Source organism: Lissotriton helveticus, chromosome 10 (genome assembly GCF_964261635.1).
Source record: "Lissotriton helveticus chromosome 10, aLisHel1.1, whole genome shotgun sequence".
Classification (NCBI taxonomy): Eukaryota; Metazoa; Chordata; class Amphibia; order Caudata; family Salamandridae; genus Lissotriton; species Lissotriton helveticus.
Window position 1 is genome coordinate 1,091,768,384 of NC_136071.1, and position 18,125 is coordinate 1,091,786,508.

At 45.0% G+C, this 18,125-nt stretch overlaps 1 protein-coding gene across 3 annotated transcripts in view; it reads right to left on the reverse strand.

Annotated features, from left to right (window-relative positions):
- NHSL2 (NHS like 2) overlaps positions 1 to 18,125 on the reverse strand; it is a 1,069,731-nt gene that overhangs the window by 443,903 nt on the left and 607,703 nt on the right. The gene's annotated exons all lie outside the window — the stretch shown is intronic.

Below are 18,125 nucleotides of genomic sequence, written 5' to 3' on the forward strand. Positions count from 1 at the left end.
CACTGCAACAAAAAGCAAATTACAGATAAGGAAGGAAGCAGGTGCCAGCCAGACTGGAACTTTCAAAATTACTGACACATTAATGAAACACAAATTAATTGATGGCAGTTGAAGAAGGGCAGGTGTGCTAGCTTTTTTCAACCACCATAATCTACAGTAATAAATAAACCTAATAGGTGCCTGTGAGGATGTACTAGAGGGTGGCATGGGTGTCCCAGAGGGTGGCAGTGGTGAAACAGAGGGTGCTGTGAACCTGTGATGATAAACCAGACGTAGAAACAACATAGTCGCGGCCGTTGCAAGCCGAAAAGTAAGTTCGCAATTGCGAACTTGTCCCAAAATCGGCGCGAACACGCGCCAACACAAAAAACGGAAAAATCCGCAAGTCCGCTAGAGTTCGCGGATCTTCGCGGATTGCGAATCCGTAAATACGCAAGTTCGCGGATTGCCAATCCGCAAAATCCGCCCATGCTTAATTATTATTATACACAATTTGCAAAGCGCTTGCCTACCAAAAAAAAGGCTTCCCAGTGCTAAGCTCAGATACTGTAAATAGATCAGACCAAAGTGGTGTCAGGTGAAGGTGGCAGGTGCAGAGTTAGGAAAATTCCGAAAACTGAAACAGCCAGATCTTTAAAGATTTGCGAAACTGAGAGAGTGAAAGACATTCCTGCAGTGTTTGAGGCAGTGGCGGCCCATTCAGCTAAGTGCGGTTGGGTGAGGCGGGGCAGGGTGGGGAGATGAAAGTGACATGCAACAGAAAAGGGAATATAAAATAAATAAATAAAAAAAAACACTTACCTTGCGCTCGCCGCAGCGAGCGCAAGGTAAGTGGTTTTATTTATTTTATATTCCCTATTCAGTCGTATGTCACTTTCACCCATCCACCCCCGCCTCACCGCACTTACCTGCACGGGCTGCCACTAGGTTGAGGTAGATCATTCCAGAGTCTCGGTCCAAGAAAAAAAAGGCTCGGTCTCCTTGGCGGGATTTCCTGCATTTTAAGAATTACTGCCAACCTCCTGTGACTAGAGCGCAATGAACGTGTAGGGGCATACTGGGACACCAAGTTTCAATGTTTTAATAAAACATCCTTTTTGAAGGAACACCTTCATTATTTTAAGTAAATCTTGACTTTTGAAAGAGACCTTGATGACTTCATTTAACAACAGTTTCAGGAGTTCTAGTTTTTGTTTCATTGTAGTCACTAAACTTAATTTTAGTGATGTTTTACAGTTTGACCCACGAGTTCAGATGCTTTTACAATGTGTATACTGCCCAGCATATTAGCCTTCTGTTTCTTGCATTATACAATGTTTACTTGTCTCTGTTGTTAACTTTTACTGCACATTAATGTTCATGGGCTTAAGGTTTTCAAGGTAATTTGTAAGGGAATAGTATAAAGTCAGTCGAAGGATTGACCAGGGAACACTTCTCATCACGTAGAAACATATCACGGGTTCAATGTACGCTACGCATAAGGATCAAGGAAAAGGTGTTACATATTAATCGAAGCGCTGCTGATTTGTCAATTTCTGGCAATCTAGTTCAGTTCGACGCATACTAATGACAAACCTTGTCAAGCATTTCAATGTAAAATAGACTTAAGCCTATATTTACAAAATTCTTATTATTATTTTGAGTTTTATTTACCGCTAGCTAGACCCGAATATATCAGATTGCTTTACATGTTATATGATATTGTTTACAAGAGGTACATAAAACATGAACAACCCTGCATACAAAATGCACTTCTACGCTATGTCCACTGTGAGTTAAAATAGAGGATCATAGATCGGCTAGCAACAGCTCTGATGTCTTTAGTAGAAATCATCCCCCAAAAAATGACGAATAATGGATCATATTGTACATGGCTATGAATAATCAGGTTTTGAAGCATGCAGTCACTCTGTTTATACATCTATAACCCTGCATTGGGTGGGTTCGCTGACATGGTTGCACAGTGGCTGGTTAGTTCTTGTGGCGGTTACCACCACTCCTATGGTGCCAGATGCTTACAGAACCTTGACATGAAGAATACCAGCAAAATACATCTGTATAAAATGTATGTATGGGATAAATAATAGAATGTTAAAAAATATTTAATGATTTATGGTCTTAATGTAAGATAGTTCCTGTTGCATTGCAGAGAAATCACTTCCAGGGAGGGGGAATGATACACCAATCAGCCAATGGCATGAGGTGAAATAGTGATCTCATCTGATGCAGAGCCTAATCCCGCTCTATGATTATGTTAAAGTGTTTGTCATATGCAGCCCCTAGTCAGCTCGCTATAATGTACAACACCTCAAACACAGATGACAGACCTCCTAGTGCAGTGATACTCAAAGTACGGCACGGGTCCGCATGTGGCCCTCCTGACATGTACATGTAGCCAACAAAAATTTAAATTAGGGAGTGAAGAGGTGGTGCTGATCAGCACCAAGGTGGATGCACCCTCCTCCAGTAAATGGTTCAGATAATCAAAAAGGTCCAACCTCAAGTAGTTAACTGTGAGTCCAGATATTGTTGGTATACACAGTGTTTGTTAAAATACTCCTCACACACCAAAAGGGCCCTTGGTGTCATGCTTCATCATAGGGGTCTTCCCGTTCCGCTGCGGGACGGGGCGTGCTACGACTAGCGACTAACCTGGAGCACCTTAAATAATTGTGAGTGCTATGTGAGTTGGATGAGTGTAGGTAGGGTCAGGGTTGTTTGGAAAAGGGAATCTAAAATGATACCTGGCTTTGTGAAAGCAAAAAACTATTTATTAGTCACAAGCTGGTATCGTTAAAAAAGGTGTAGCGGAGAATGATAGGCTTGACAATGAGCCTAATCTCCTAGTGGCGTCAACATGTTTCGAGGCAGAACGCCTCTTCGTCGGGACGGGGTCTGATCCCTCTGTCACTCACTAATGTTGATTCACAGTATGTGCAATGTGTATATACAGGTGAAGATAATCTATACCTATGTGGTATGTATTATGTGTGAGGGGTATTTTAACAAACACTGTGCATGCGAACAATATCTGGACTCACAGTTAACTACTTGAGGTTGGACCTTTTTGATTACATGTACATGTGGCCACCTGATCAACAGCTTCACTGGGCTGCGGTTCACTGGACCCATCACTAACATTAAAACAATGTTAAATATACAGGCAAGCCTTTATTTAAAGGTTAATTGAAGTTAAAGAAAGGAAGTAACTAGGTTGTTCTGCATCACTTAACTTTAGGAACACCTTCATTTTCAAAGCCAACTTGTAGCAAAAGTGTAAAAATATGATACGGTTTCCTCACAAGCTCAGAAGATGTATTTCATTAACATGCAGAACCATATCTGATTACATCAGTGCATTTGAGAAGTTTTTTTAAGTGATAGTTTTCAAAAATGAATTAAGAAACATACATTCTCCCCCCCCCCCCGCACTGACGACACTGCCAATAGTGAACTAAGAGTAAAGTCATTTGTTATGTGCACTCTTAGTCCTCTTATACATAAACAACATTATGGTTTATTAAATCAAAGACAGGAGAAGGTTTTGTGCAGTGCACATCCTGGAGTCATGTATTTTGATGCGATTTATATGTGATAAAAGAAAAAGGAGGGAAAGTAAAATAAAACAATTGCCTAGCATCACACAATTTGGTAAATTGGGGAAGCTGAGATTAATCTATGGTTTTCTGGTTTTACATTGTGCGATTCAGCCGCTAGATGTATATGCTTCACTTCCCCGATACCCACCTTACAGCGCAGCTACTCGCACCCAGGATAGCCACCATGCTGGCCTCGAAGCAGCCCAAATAGATCAAACTTTGTGGACCTTGGAAAAATATTTGTGAGTACCCGTGTCCTACTGTCACAGATGGGTCGTGACTTTTATATGGGCCGTGACGATTGTAATCTTCATCACTGGAGGTCAGCTGCTCTGTCCACACAGATGTAGGACACCTTCCTACACACAAACGCATTATGTGTAGGTAAGTGACCAAACGCGGTGTTAAACTGATTTGGGGACCATTTTTGCAGCTGTGTGACAACCCCCTCCTTTTGACACGTGAGGCAACCTATTAGCAGGCTAGACATGCGCGTATTACCTCTGTATTTGGGGGATCCATTTTCTGATTGGCCCATCACACCCCTGCCCTATGAATTGACAAGGCATTAGAGTGGCACATGCCTGGCATACACACAGCGGGTTAAAGGTCATCCTCCCAGTCGAGAGACTTATATGTATTGAGAATACTGAAGGCACACGTCACTCCTACGCAGCAAGACGCACAGACCTCATTTGCATTCCACCCCCTCATAAAGATACCAGTTCCAAAATTTGAGCACAACCTTCCACCCCCCCCAACCCACCTCCCCCCCCCCCACCCCCCCCCCCCCCCCCGCAGTCCCCACGGCCTCTCCCTCAATGACATGCCCTCATGTTTTTAGGTCGTCAAACGTCTGTCCGCGCCTTGAAGCGACATCGCAATAGGTACTGAATGGACCGTTATCTGGTATAGCTCATTGGAGACCAAGAAGCTATAAATCCATGTCTGCAAAAATAGTCTGACCATTATTGCGAGTCTCATGTGTGATAGCCCTTTACTTTTTGCGAAATAAAACTAAGAAAAGCTTGAAAAAAATAAACCCAAGTGGAAAGTCCTCGTGCCTCAAACTTTTACCGAAGAGCCTCGTGGCCCTAAATCAGATCAATTATATAAGTGCCGAGACAAATCACGTTCAGGCGAGGACTATATATACATTCAGTATTATAATTGTACTGTCATGGCTGTTCTCGCACGCGCATTCCAGGGGCCCTTGCCCAAGAAAGCTGTTATTTCCACATGCGCGTGCCTCCTGTGCGGGTGTTTGCTGAGTTCCGGTCCGTGTGTTTTGTGCAGTGTCCCTGAGCCCCACGTGCGAACCGGATACTGTACAAACAAACGGATTCACAGCCAGAGACACCTGACCCCGGCCAGCTGCCCCCACTTGCTCCGTGGCAGCCTTTCCTGCCATCACCCCGGCCGCCCCTCTGGCACTTTACATTCTGATGTCTGCGAATATGCGAATACTGGCTGAACTGGCCCCAAACTGTCCAGGCGGAGGGAGGTGGGGGGCGGGGGGGGGGGGGGGCGGCTTGGTATGGCGGCGTGATGCCGACGACTAGCCCCAGTCTGTGGCGCTGACTCACAATGCACGTTGGAGTATCTACAAATACGACAAGAGTACTCTTTTACAAACTCCTACGTACTGTCAATTGGCTCCACATTTGCCAGTTCCCTAATAGTAAAAGTGCAAAGGGGCACATTCTTTTCTATTTTTACTAATTGTTTATGAATATGACCAAATATTTAATAAACAACTAAGGAGTGGCTTAGTGAAAAAATGAAAAAGAATAAGAATTATTTATAAGTGTTTTTATGTTTTTCTCCCATAGGTGAATCAAATTTAAGGAAAACACCCACAGAGGGGCATGCCCGCCTCTGCCCTTGTGCAATCAACAAAAAGGAAAGACAAGTATTTCTCTTTTTAAAAGGACCCTCACTCACCACTAGTTGGTGACATGCTTCATCATAGGGTCCCCGCTGGGGTGGCCGAATGCCTCCCCAGCGTGCTACAATGCCTGAAATACAGCGGAGCACCTATGGGAGAAAAACATAAAAACACTTATAAATAATTCTTATTCTTTTTCATTTTTTCACTAAGCCACTCCTTAGTTGTTTATTAAATATTGACAGGGGTATAGGAGTGTCTGTCCATGCCCTCAATCTCTAGTTGATTTTCATTGTATGACCAAATATTCCCATTTAATTCCATTTTATATGTTTTCGGGATGATTCACAAAGGCATAAATGAGTACCTAAAAAAGTACTTCACCTGTACACTTGTAGGTGGTATTCTACATGCCTTGTTGAGTGTGACATAAGAGGAAGGTATGCACCAAACATTAGAGGGAGGACCCTCATACAACTTGCAGCATGCATATGTTGGATTAAATACTCTGGCATCAATTGTGGAAGTAAAGGCGTTAAAAGGAGCAGTGGGCCCATCGGATGCTAATGCAAAGAAAATATCAAACTTGAAAAATCACCTGGGATCAACATCAGGACGATAATCCACTATGGGTGAAATATCAGAAAAAGTTGATAATGATTCATTTCTAACGCAAAACAAATACATTAAAGTGATGCTTGAACTATTTTCATCAGTTAGACTGTATATCCTTGGAACATGGGTTGTCTTCCACGTATAACTGTCAAGTAATACATTTTTGGAAATAATTGTGGAAAATTAGTACGTTTTGGTGAACATTATCTGCGCCATCTTGCCTCTTCCCCTGATGCCACACTTTTGTCGTGCGCGCCCGCCATTTTGTTAGATGCCCCGATCAGAACGGACCCTTTTGCATGCCGCTGGCCCCTGACATAGCCCTTCGCCTTCACTAAGCCTGCACGCTGACCACCCCCTGCTTGCACCTGCCTTGAGTCATAAACCCCTCTTCGGCGCTGCTCTGCCCCAGGCCCTCATCCTGTTCCCAGCGCGACACCTCCCTGCTTTCCTTTCATGATCTCCGGCCCTTAGATGCAAACCCCCTTTTTCCCCGTGTGCCCGTTTTGTCCTCCCCGTTCCCAAGCCGACACCCAGCTCTGCCGATACCATCCTTGCCCCTCCCCGTACAATAGAAAGCTTCCCCCATCAAAGAATCCCTGGGTTGATCAAAGCCCCCACCCCATGAGATCCGATCAAACCCCCCACATTCCGTGAATCGGCGGATTATCCAGCTGCGTGATGCTCATCACCTGTTGTGACTAGGGTGGGGACTTCAACTGTAAATGTGTGTGGGAACGGGCCCAAAGGGGAGTTCCGAGAATGTCTTTTCCGTACATCAAAGCTTTAACATGTATGTGTAATCTACAATAAAGTCATAAATGTGGGTATAAGAGGCCAGGCCTCAGGAATACAGTTAGAGCACCTCAGAACGATACCTTCTGTCCGTTTCGTTGTGTTCTCCTCCGGAGAGAATAAAAAACCTTGTTTCCTGCTTTCCAGTCTCCAGCGCCTGCCTCTTCATTGATTTAATAACTAGAGGGTCACAGAGGCAATACCGCCGGGCAAATATCGATTGTCCCCGACCCGATTGAACTTTTTACAATTGGCGTCCCAAGCGTGGGGCCCATCAGCGACTCGTGGATCCAGTGGGAGAGGTCCCGACGACAGAGTGAACGACTGCAACGATCGGGAGAGCTCTTGCCCAATAGACCCTCGTCTGGCAGCCGATCATCCGAACTTCACTAGTTCCGAACAGACCTCTCTCGAGTGATCTACGGTCCTGACTGGGAACCATCAGGAGTGCCGTGAGAAATACGAGAAAAAGAGGACGATCGGGCGCTGGATTCGGAAGACAAGAAACTGTCCACATGGTCCGGGTAAGGTCGTGTTGCCACGACAAGTTGCGAAAAATTTGTTTGATTGCTTGATTGTTCAAAAATACTAGTATTGCCCCTTTTATTTTTATTTTTTTTATTTGGAGATTCACTGTCTGCAAACGGAGAAACAACAGGCTCTCTCTCTTTGCAAGCAGTGGAGGATAGGTAGGGTAGCAGCCGTGCTTGTTTTCTTTCTCCCCCACTTAATAATTGCTTGAAACTGAACTGTTGTTCGCAAAAATATTGTTTCCTGGAGATTCCCTGTCTGCAAACAGGGAAGTGACCACCCTTTTTGCAGATAGTGAAAAGGGTAGGTAACGCAGATCTTTGCGGACCTACTCATTCTCCCCATTGTTATTTATTGGTCTTTTGGTTTTTGGTCCATGAGGTATTCACTACCTGCAAACAACATAGAATAGAAATATTCTGTCTAGTCTTTGCACCTAGTGATAAGATAGGCAGTGCTGACTTTTAGTCCCTCGTTACGAGCCGTCATGTCTGTCTTCTCCCCACTGATAAATAGCCTGTTTAGCCCGGACCGGGTGTTAGAGGTGGACCATATAGCTCCACTAGAAGGCACCCCTAATAAGGACATGTTCATAAACTATGGGTTAGTCACCATAGCTTATAATAAATTATGGCACAGGTATACCGAAGAGAGTCAAGACAAACAGTGGCCACTGGCAGGATCCTTTGACCTTGATAAAATAGAAACGTTAGAAATAGCCCTTCGAAATAATAAGACAACGCCAATTATGCTCGACAGTCTCGGTATGTGGCGCAGAGAGGCTACGAAACGACAGAGAAAAGACGAGGACAAACCAAATAGAGAAATATACCGACAGGACAACCCCAGGACACCGCTACCCACAACTTATCCCCCGACACTATGCAAAGGACGACCAGACTTAGGGTCAAACCAATGCGCTTTTTGTAGGTACGTCGGACACTGGAAAGCCCAATGCCCGACTCTACTGAGCGTGAGTAAAGGCAAAGGGCCGACAGGAACGACAAACCGGCAGTACGAGAAAAAGCGCGAGACAAAGAAGAACCCGACTTACATAGACAGACCAGACAGAACCACCACGTTTGATTATGCCCGATGGCACAGATTTCGCCAGGAAAATCTCAGCGGCATGCTCAAGTTCTCCTAGGTCGGGCAATGTCAAGACGGGAACCCAGCCTCGTTTCAAATTCACAGACAGAAAGAGATAATTATGACCAATAACTGTTTTATATTCGTCTTGGGTCTTTGTATGTCATACTTGTACTATTCCCCCGTCTGAGTTTGTGTGTATGTAATGTGCAAATCTGCGTCATCCCTCTACACGTGTTTCCGTGTTACTCGACCTCTGTTAGCAGAAACTTAGCATAAAAGCAACCTGGAAAGAAAGAAATGGTAAAGCAAAATCCGTAGACCATTAATGAACTTGAACTTTTAATTTAACACAACAAACAAGGAATAATAACGGTAAACTGTAGAAAATGAAAGTCAAACAGAACATTCGCCCCCCCCCATTCTGGAACCTTCCAAAGTAGGGCAGGGTTACGGCTACGCCCAACCAACGGCAACCCATATAAGGCGAGCCCCGCCGCCAACTCTTGGTCAGGAAATCTTAACGTATGGGGGAGCCGGAGGAGAGGCAGGAGCCCGCAGCCTGGGCATTTGCAGGTAGTCCCGCCACATGTCTCCTTGGCCGGCCGCAACGGGCCTGGAAAGACTAAGGTAGTCCCGCCACATGTCCAGAGGAGAACGAGGCACCTCTTCCTTTTCTCTTCCGTCACAGCCGCAGCAGTCCTGGACGGCGGGATGTCCTGCACGTACCTCCACAACAACTTGTCCAAGTTGGGCTGGGAGGGAGAGGCGACGCGGACGAGCCTCTCCCACCTCCACCGATAGGAGGTTTCCCAGCCCCCGGCCCGACGCCGAACACCCCCAGTCAGGCGATGGTGCCAATACTTCCGCAGCACCGAACGTACAATGGTGGCACCCCAGTATTTGCGCAGCACCGAACGTACAATGGTGGCACTTGGGGAACACCGGATGTGGAGAGACCTTCATGCGGGGCGATGAAAAGGAGCGGCATGGAGTGCACCGGGAGAAGGAGACGATGTGAACGAGTCTCCCTCGCCCCCCCAGGTGGGGGCATCACAGCTGCACCCCAGCTGAACGTCCCGCTCTCACAAAACAGGGACCTCTTCCTTTCACTCCGAAGGGTCTCTTCCACTCTTGCCAACTCGACGGGAGTGGCCCCTGTAGGGCCTCAAAATGGCGTCCGGGTCCGCTGGAAGGTGGGCCCCGGCCACTAGAGTAACTTTGGCCAGCCATATAACTCGAACATTTGTCCCATGGAGCACGAGCCCCCATCTCCGACAGCATCTCCGCAGCCTTGAAGATCATACAAAGGTCCCCGGCGGAACCTTCGGCCTTTGCAGGTTTCCGGTAAGGGACGGCTGCCTTGATCGCCAACGAAACAAACATGACATTGCCACCCCTTCTGTTAGCATGAATTCTAGAACTGCCGAAAAGGACTCTGGTCCAAACTGCCAGTAATGAGAAACATTTCCCCTGATGCTGCTTCCGGACTGAGCCGGCCCCGCCCAAAATGGCGCCGGTATCAATCGGAACTTACGAACACCTCGTGGTGTTCCTTCGCACTAATATAAACTTGATGTTCTGAGATTTTTTGTGATCCTTTGTACACTTGGCTAGAAAAGACAAGGAGAACTCACTCGACGAACAGTATGAAAGAATCCCCATTACAAATGTTGATTACAAATGTACACTGTATTATATTTTTATAACCGATGTAAACCTCATTTACGACGCACACGTACGGTATGCATATAGGAAATCTGATTACAACTATTGTGATTATGCTTCTGAATTATGAAATTAAATGCCCCCGAACCCCCAGCCAATTAATAGACGTTTTAGTTACTTACAAATGAACGAGTAAAACTTTCCGATGTTTTTATTGCTGCAAGCGAAACCCCCCACTGTATGCACTTTAGCCATTGCCACGACCGGCCAAATACGACCGCACCCTCATAATCCATATGCTGAAATGATTTTGAAAAATAAAGTCTTTGAAACTATGGACGGATATTGCATGCTTTATTTTAGAAATGTGGGATCGGTGGGAAAGTTCTTTTCTGTGCACCCTACTCTGCTCTCTCTTTAAGGTTAAAAGAAGATGGTTGCCCAGCCCTGGAGGACGGATCGGATCGACAACACGACACTCCGCCTTAAAAGTACGCGACTGACCCATGAACTCTCGCGTAGAGGAAGACCTTGACTTCCAAGGATGGGTAAAACGAACGGTGTAAATGAGGGAATGTAAAAGGAGGGTGAAATAAAATAATGTAAATGTTATAAAGTACCACGTTCCAAAGTATCAGGGGCCCAAGAACCGAAGAACCTTAGAACGCCACAGCGTTGAAAGAGGTTTAAGGATCCCGACAGTAAAATACATCCTCTGACTAGATACCTCGCACTAGGCACCTCTGGTTTCCTTTTTACGTTTCCCCCGCACACGACCTATATGAACACACTACCCCCCCTCGACTCCAGAAACCATATCCCCGGGGACCCTGCCCCGAGGAGGAAAGACGAGTAAGAGGTAAGTAAAGGACTTATGAATCCATGTATTTGAATGCGCGCGAATGCTGTCTCCCACCCCCCCCCCCCTTTTTTTTTCCCTCCCTCTGCAGGTTACATCAGAGATTACAGCCGAGGTGTGGCGAAGATCCGAAACCTTGCCATGTCTAATGCACGAAACGGACTAGCGCCGCAAGGTGGCGTCTAAGCACGCCTGCAAACTACTCACGTATCGAACAAACCCGAAAAATTAGCACAACCTGATAAAAAGTGATCACCCTTAAACCAGACCGGACGAATGGACCCATGTCACGTATGATGCGAAACTGTGAGGGAATGTGTGTGTGTGTGACTGAGGCGTTGACCCAACTGGTCAAAGGACCGAGAATGCGAGAAAGTGCGACAAAATGGTACCTCCTTTCTTCTTTCCTTTTTTCTCAAAGCATGTCCCCTCTACCCTGTCTAATGCTCAAACTGCATGATTACAAGATCCTAACGCAGACCCGTGAATGCCCTTTATTGTGTAATGCACTAAATAGCCTTTCTTGAATACACTGCCACCCTCTCTGTTGCACGTGTACTATTTAGCCTGCCGTTGCTCTCTCTCTCTCTCTCTCTCTCTCTCTCTCTCTCTCTCTCTCTCTCTCTCTCTCTCTCTCTCTCTCTCTCTCTCACTCCCTCTATTTTTGCGCTCCCACTCTTCCGAGTGGTTAGCCCCGAAATTGGCAGATTGCCACCCCTAGCACACCACCTAATTGGCTTCAAATACCGTCAGTATTTGCACAAAAACTTGTCTTTAATACAATCACCCTGAAGCCGCGTCGTTACCTCTCCTTTTCCGCTAGAAGTCAGTGAACCCAGGTTGGGCCATAAGGGAAAGGACAGGTAAGACGACAGAGGTTCCCTAATCTGACCCGAAATAAGGGAACTACATGTCAACGGCTCCTATAGTATAAAACAAGGACCTCAGAATGCGCGACCCTCCCCTCCCCGAATGGTCGAAATACCCAAACCGAAAAAATGATCACCCCTGTTACCTCCCCCGTATCAGCCGCCCAAAAACCGGAATTATGAAACTGCCCCTCGTTTCCAGTCGTGAGAGATGGGTCGATTTATGCCCTTACCACAAGTTTCCTATGTCCCTGGTTGTTTCCCATAAAACCCCTGTCCTTCCTAATTAAGTAATCGGGCTGTAAAAGGTTACTTAGGACCCAGAATGATGTTTTACAAGGTTAACAGACTAGTCCAAGGTACAGAAATCATCAAAATGAACCCCGCAGTAGTTGCAAAGCAGGATGCACCGATAGAAAGGAAATGTTTAGCCATGTTCGTCTCTCAGCAAATCGCCTGTGTAGTACCATGTTGACGACTCACTGCACCCTTTTTTAAATGTAAACCTCTAGAGAACGGCATATCTTTGCCAGATTTGTCTCCCGGAGGTGGGTTACCATCAGATGAACTGTCATGCCTGTAATAAATAATTATGAAGGAAAGTCATAGTAAATCCAACAGGCCCGTCACCGGTCATTCATATGCCAGTTGCGAATACTAATATAAACGGGCATTTTCATTCCTTGCCTGGAGCTGAGAGAGAAATAGGCTTTTTGATTATCTTCATCTGCAAACTCTCTAAAGACTGTCTTTTCAAACTTGTTTAAGGGTACTGCTGTTGGAGGAGAGAAGGACCGGATGTGGGAGCACGAGGCCTGACTACAGACTAAGGAACACCTGCGACATTAGCCAAGGCGAGACCACGACAGAAAAGAGCTGCAGGACGAGGCACTGTTTTCGACAACATGAGAAGAAAGGGTCGACCTGATGCCCCTGCTCGATGTCCAGAGCCTGTCGACAAGTCCCCGCTCTCTGAATTCGGTCACGCGCTCGCCTGTTTGAGGTCTCTCGTTCCCTTAGTTTGTTCCTAATTTGGCCTTGCTCCATCCCCCTTTTCCTCTGACCTACCCTATGGACTGTTTTTGTACGCTCTTCTTCCATCTGAACTTTCTGACAATCACCTCAAAGGACACAGGGCGAAAAGGACCTTTTCCGACCAGAAACGCGAGGAGAGGGTCGTGCCCTGCAACGCAGAACTTAGAACAGAGCTGGACCTGTAGCTCCACCGCCGGTGCTCAACAGCGCCAACGAAAGACCACAAAGAGCAATGAGAACTCGTAAACTTCGAACATTTGACATCCTCAATCACCGTTTTGCTACGCCTCATTTCTCTCCCAGCCACCATTGTATTGATTATGCTCCAATTCCAATCTGATATATGTAATGACCTATACAGAATCGTTTTTTTGCATTCCTATGACTTTCCTGCTGAACAAGTTTATCAAAGTTTATCAAATAGGCCCGCCTCCTGAAAACTAGAAATGTTAAAATGTATTATTTACAACTCTTTTCATCTAGGGTTCCCACCGTTTTCTTTCTCATGCTCACCACAGTAGAACCGAATAGAAAATGAACCAGCAAGATGTCTTGAATATGTTAAAGGGAGGACTGTGGAAAATTAGTACGTTTTGGTGAACATTATCTGCGCCATCTTGCCTCTTCCCCTGATGCCACACTTTTGTCGTGCGCGCCCGCCATTTTGTTAGATGCCCCGATCAGAACGGACCCTTTTGCATGCCGCTGGCCCCTGACATAGCCCTTCGCCTTCACTAAGCCTGCACGCTGACCACCCCCTGCTTGCACCTGCCTTGAGTCATAAACCCCTCTTCGGCGCTGCTCTGCCCCAGGCCCTCATCCTGTTCCCAGCGCGACACCTCCCTGCTTTCCTTTCATGATCTCCGGCCCTTAGATGCAAACCCCCTTTTTCCCCGTGTGCCCGTTTTGTCCTCCCCGTTCCCAAGCCGACACCCAGCTCTGCCGATACCATCCTTGCCCCTCCCCGTACAATAGAAAGCTTCCCCCATCAAAGAATCCCCGGGTTGATCAAAGCCCCCACCCCATGAGATCCGATCAAACCCCCCACATTCCGTGAATCGGCGGATTATCCAGCTGCGCGATGCTCATCACCTGTTGTGACTAGGGTGGGGACTTCAACTGTAAATGTGTGTGGGAACGGGCCCAAAGGGGAGTTCCGAGAATGTCTTTTCCGTACATCAAAGCTTTAACATGTATGTGTAATCTACAATAAAGTCATAAATGTGGGTATAAGAGGCCAGGCCTCAGGAATACAGTTAGAGCACCTCAGAACGATACCTTCTGTCCGTTTCGTTGTGTTCTCCTCCGGAGAGAATAAAAAACCTTGTTTCCTGCTTTCCAGTCTCCAGCGCCTGCCTCTTCATTGATTTAATAACTAGAGGGTCACAGAGGCAATACCGCCGGGCAAATATCGATTGTCCCCGACCCGATTGAACTTTTTACAATAATCTGATATCATTTTATTTCAAGAATCATGGTACGAAGCATCTTTCCACTTATTGGATACACTGAATATCAAACACAAACCTTGAAACGACATTAGAAAGGTGGTGCAATGGGGGACTCGCCATATGTAGTGCAGCTAATTTAAATCCCAGAATATCCAAAGTGGAATTATCAATGCCATGCTGATCGGTAGAATATTTCGCGATTGGGTAGAAACCTGCTCCCTTCTGTTAAATATATACATTACTCCATAAAGAAATAAGAAAAATGTATTCTTAGCAAAGATAGAATTTTTTTTAGAAAATCTTCAATCATCCCACCTTAATGCTCTGTGGCTTCTAGCGGGAGGCTTCAATTTGAACGTGTTGCATGATACAGAAGGGAATGATCATACTAAAGTATATCACCACGTATTGAATATTACCACTGAAGTGACGAGAATTCGAGTGAAAGGCGTTGATAAGGCGATTTTGTAATGAACAGCCACCGGCACCATTTAGTATTTCTAAAACTACACATTTTTGGGGGAAATATACATATGCAAGTTTGAACCTATTTTTTAATATCAATCAATTTCAAATTGAACTGATTTCTTTGGATGACAACTTGCTTTAAAGTACTGTAAATACGTTTTCCAAGTACAGCAACCACAATGATTCATCATGAAGCGTCCAGTTCGAAACGTCAAATGGGCAGAAGAATTACAAATCGATTGTCTCATTTTGTGACAAATTAGTGCTTGATTTGTAAAAGAATTAGGGGCAGGGCCCTCATCAGGAGGCCCTGCAGCTTGCACCACACATTACCCCTGCCAGCGCTGCCAGTGATGCTACAAACACAACAATTTATCATCACAATCCTACAAGTGTGACAATTCAGACTATTCCAGGTCCCCAAAGTTATAAGAATGGCTTGGGCAGCTGGTATTAGTATTTTTTCGTAATAAACAAGTCTTGTTGTGCTCATCTCTAAATTAGATAAACAGCGCCATCATGTGGCAGACTGCAATAAGTGCTGGTGTTGACAATCAAGTGGCGGTGCTGAGCTCCGGAAACCACAGTCTCAAATTAAACACTGCGACAAAGAACCCCTTCAGTCTGCGAGTATGAAGGAGAATTCCCTCCATCGCCGAATTGCTGCAACTATCTCTTAGTATGAACCAAATTTTCATAGGACTGGTAGCGGAATTTGGAACAAAAAACTGTCAAAGGGAACAAAACCTGGGCAAGCCAGGCCACACAATAATTGGTTCACCATAACTTTACAAGAAGATAAAAGAGAATTGAACAGAGAAAATACATTAAAAGGGAATCATCCTTGGCAAGGAAAAGTAGTGGACTTCTCAGACAAAATTATAGAAGGACAGTTTTGAGGGCAAAGACAGCAAAAAGAAATGTGACCCCACTTATTCACAGCCTGTAAAACAAAGAACGAAACAGGGCTTTGGAATTCTATCAACACAATCCCCCAGATTCATCAAAGTCCCGTTTTGCGAGTCCTTAATAGCGATTTTTAAGGAATCGCTATTAAAGACTCGCAAAACGGGATGCATGTAGAAATCGCAATATTTTTTGCGATTTCTACTGCTTCCTTATTTGCGATTCGGTAATTGCTAATCGCAAATAAGGAATGGCTTTCCCATTCATTCCTAAGGGCCTAAAGGCCCATAGGAATGAATGGGGAGTCATTCCTTATTTGTGATTAGCAATTACCGAATCGCAAATAAGGAAGCGATTTCAAGGGTGCCAGGGTGTCCAAAGGACACCCTGTAGCACCCCTGAAATGGTAAGGTACACCGGTGTTGCGCACACACATGTCCAAAGGACATGTGTGTGTGTAACATACAACTTAGAAAAATGCACTGAAATGCATTTTTCTAAGTTTTCGCTATTTACCACGTAGTTAGCGGCCCCAGATTGCGAATTTGCAATTTTAAAATGGTTCATGAATTGCAATTAAGGAATCTCAAATTGAGATTCCTTAAATGCAATAATTTGCAATTTAGCGATTTCTAAAATTGCGATTTTTGCATTTGGGATGATGAATCCCAAATGCAAAAATAGCGCTCGCAAAGGGCCAGATTCTCAGAATCTGGCCCTTTGCGAGCCGATTTTGGTTTGATGAATCTGGCTGTATATCCCATGTGTGCAACATGGGAAACAGTGCAAATATCAGTGAATCATTTTGGAAAACAGAAAGCAAAAACCAATACACAATGCACTAATCTGCATGTGTAGAAGTGTTTAATAATCTCTAGGAACCATCTACAGTTGATTATAAGAAAATTAAAACCTTATGGTGCCTCTGCCCAAATGGTATTCCAACTGATGTAGTTAAATCAGGCCACCAATCTCGGTCTAAAATTCTATCCTCTCTACATATGAATTGTCTGTCCAGATGTGAGTTTCCAGATTCATACAGAGGGTCCATATTCTGTGCTAACCTCAAACCTCAATCTTTCCGAAGTTGATAAATAAGTAGCATTGAGCTGATTAAAGTAACAGTCGCTATTGTCATTAGAACAAGGATGAATGCAGCTTGTTCACCTTCCACCTCATTGAATTAAATTAGTGGAGTAAGATGCACTGGGGGATATTCACAAGGTAGTGGCTGAGAGAGGCATTAGCCTTCTTGGCTTAACGCCTCTCTCCACCACTTTGGAAAAGCAAGGCTGCACTATATTCACAAGGACATGGTGCAGCCTTGCTTTTTCCACTGCGATGGCGCTAAGTTTCACAATTTAGCACCAACGCAGGCACCCTTGCACAACGCAACGCAAACGCAGGCACCTCCCTGCTTGCAAGGGTGTGAGCTGCACAGGGCGGCACACATGGAAAATGCAAAAACTAGGAGAAATAAAGCATTTCTCCTCGTATCGCCAATTTAGGACCAGGATTTTCGTGGGCTTAAATTTGGCATTAGCTCCTATTTACGCTGCCCCTGTGAATAGGGGGCAGCGTAAATATCAATGGGTGTTGCAGTGGAACACCCACTACAACACCCACTGCACGCCCTTTTCACGCTAAACACAGCGTGAAAGGGGGCCTATTCACAAGGCAGCGTTAAGCCAAGTTAAGTGGCTTAACGCTGCCTTGTGAATAAAGCGAGGCCCCTATCGCCACCACAACATCACTGAAAGTGACGTTGTGGTGGCGATAGGGGCTTGTGAATATGCCCCACTATTTTTACTGCCCTAATGCTAATAGGCTTTTGGTGGTAAGGCCAGGGATTATGTCCAATCCAGTCTACTTCCAGCATTTTCTGGGACAGCCTCAGGATTCGCAAACTGGGTTTCTTTGTTAATACAAATATCCCTCTACTTAACTATAAGGCTCAATGACAACGCTCATAGGATTTTTGGGAAGGGGGGAGAGATAAGGACATGTTTAAATACCTACAGGTTTCTATAGTTCAGTTGGAAAACATTGAAAAGATATAATCAGGAGTTGAAGGAGGCTTTACTACTAGTAACTTTTCATCGGTTGGTGGAGATTTTCACCAGCTAGGTTGAGGTCTCCCTAAGGGAATGTGTAGGGAAAATAATGAAAGCTTATTATTCTTGAAAAAATACCAACAATATTTTAACTGTATTAAAAATGTGAATTCATTTTAATTTAAATATTCATTATTAAATTTGAACTAATAAAATTAAAATGTTATAGCACATTAACCCATCAAGTTGAATGTCTAATAAATCAAAAATTAATTTAAATACAATATTTTTATTTATA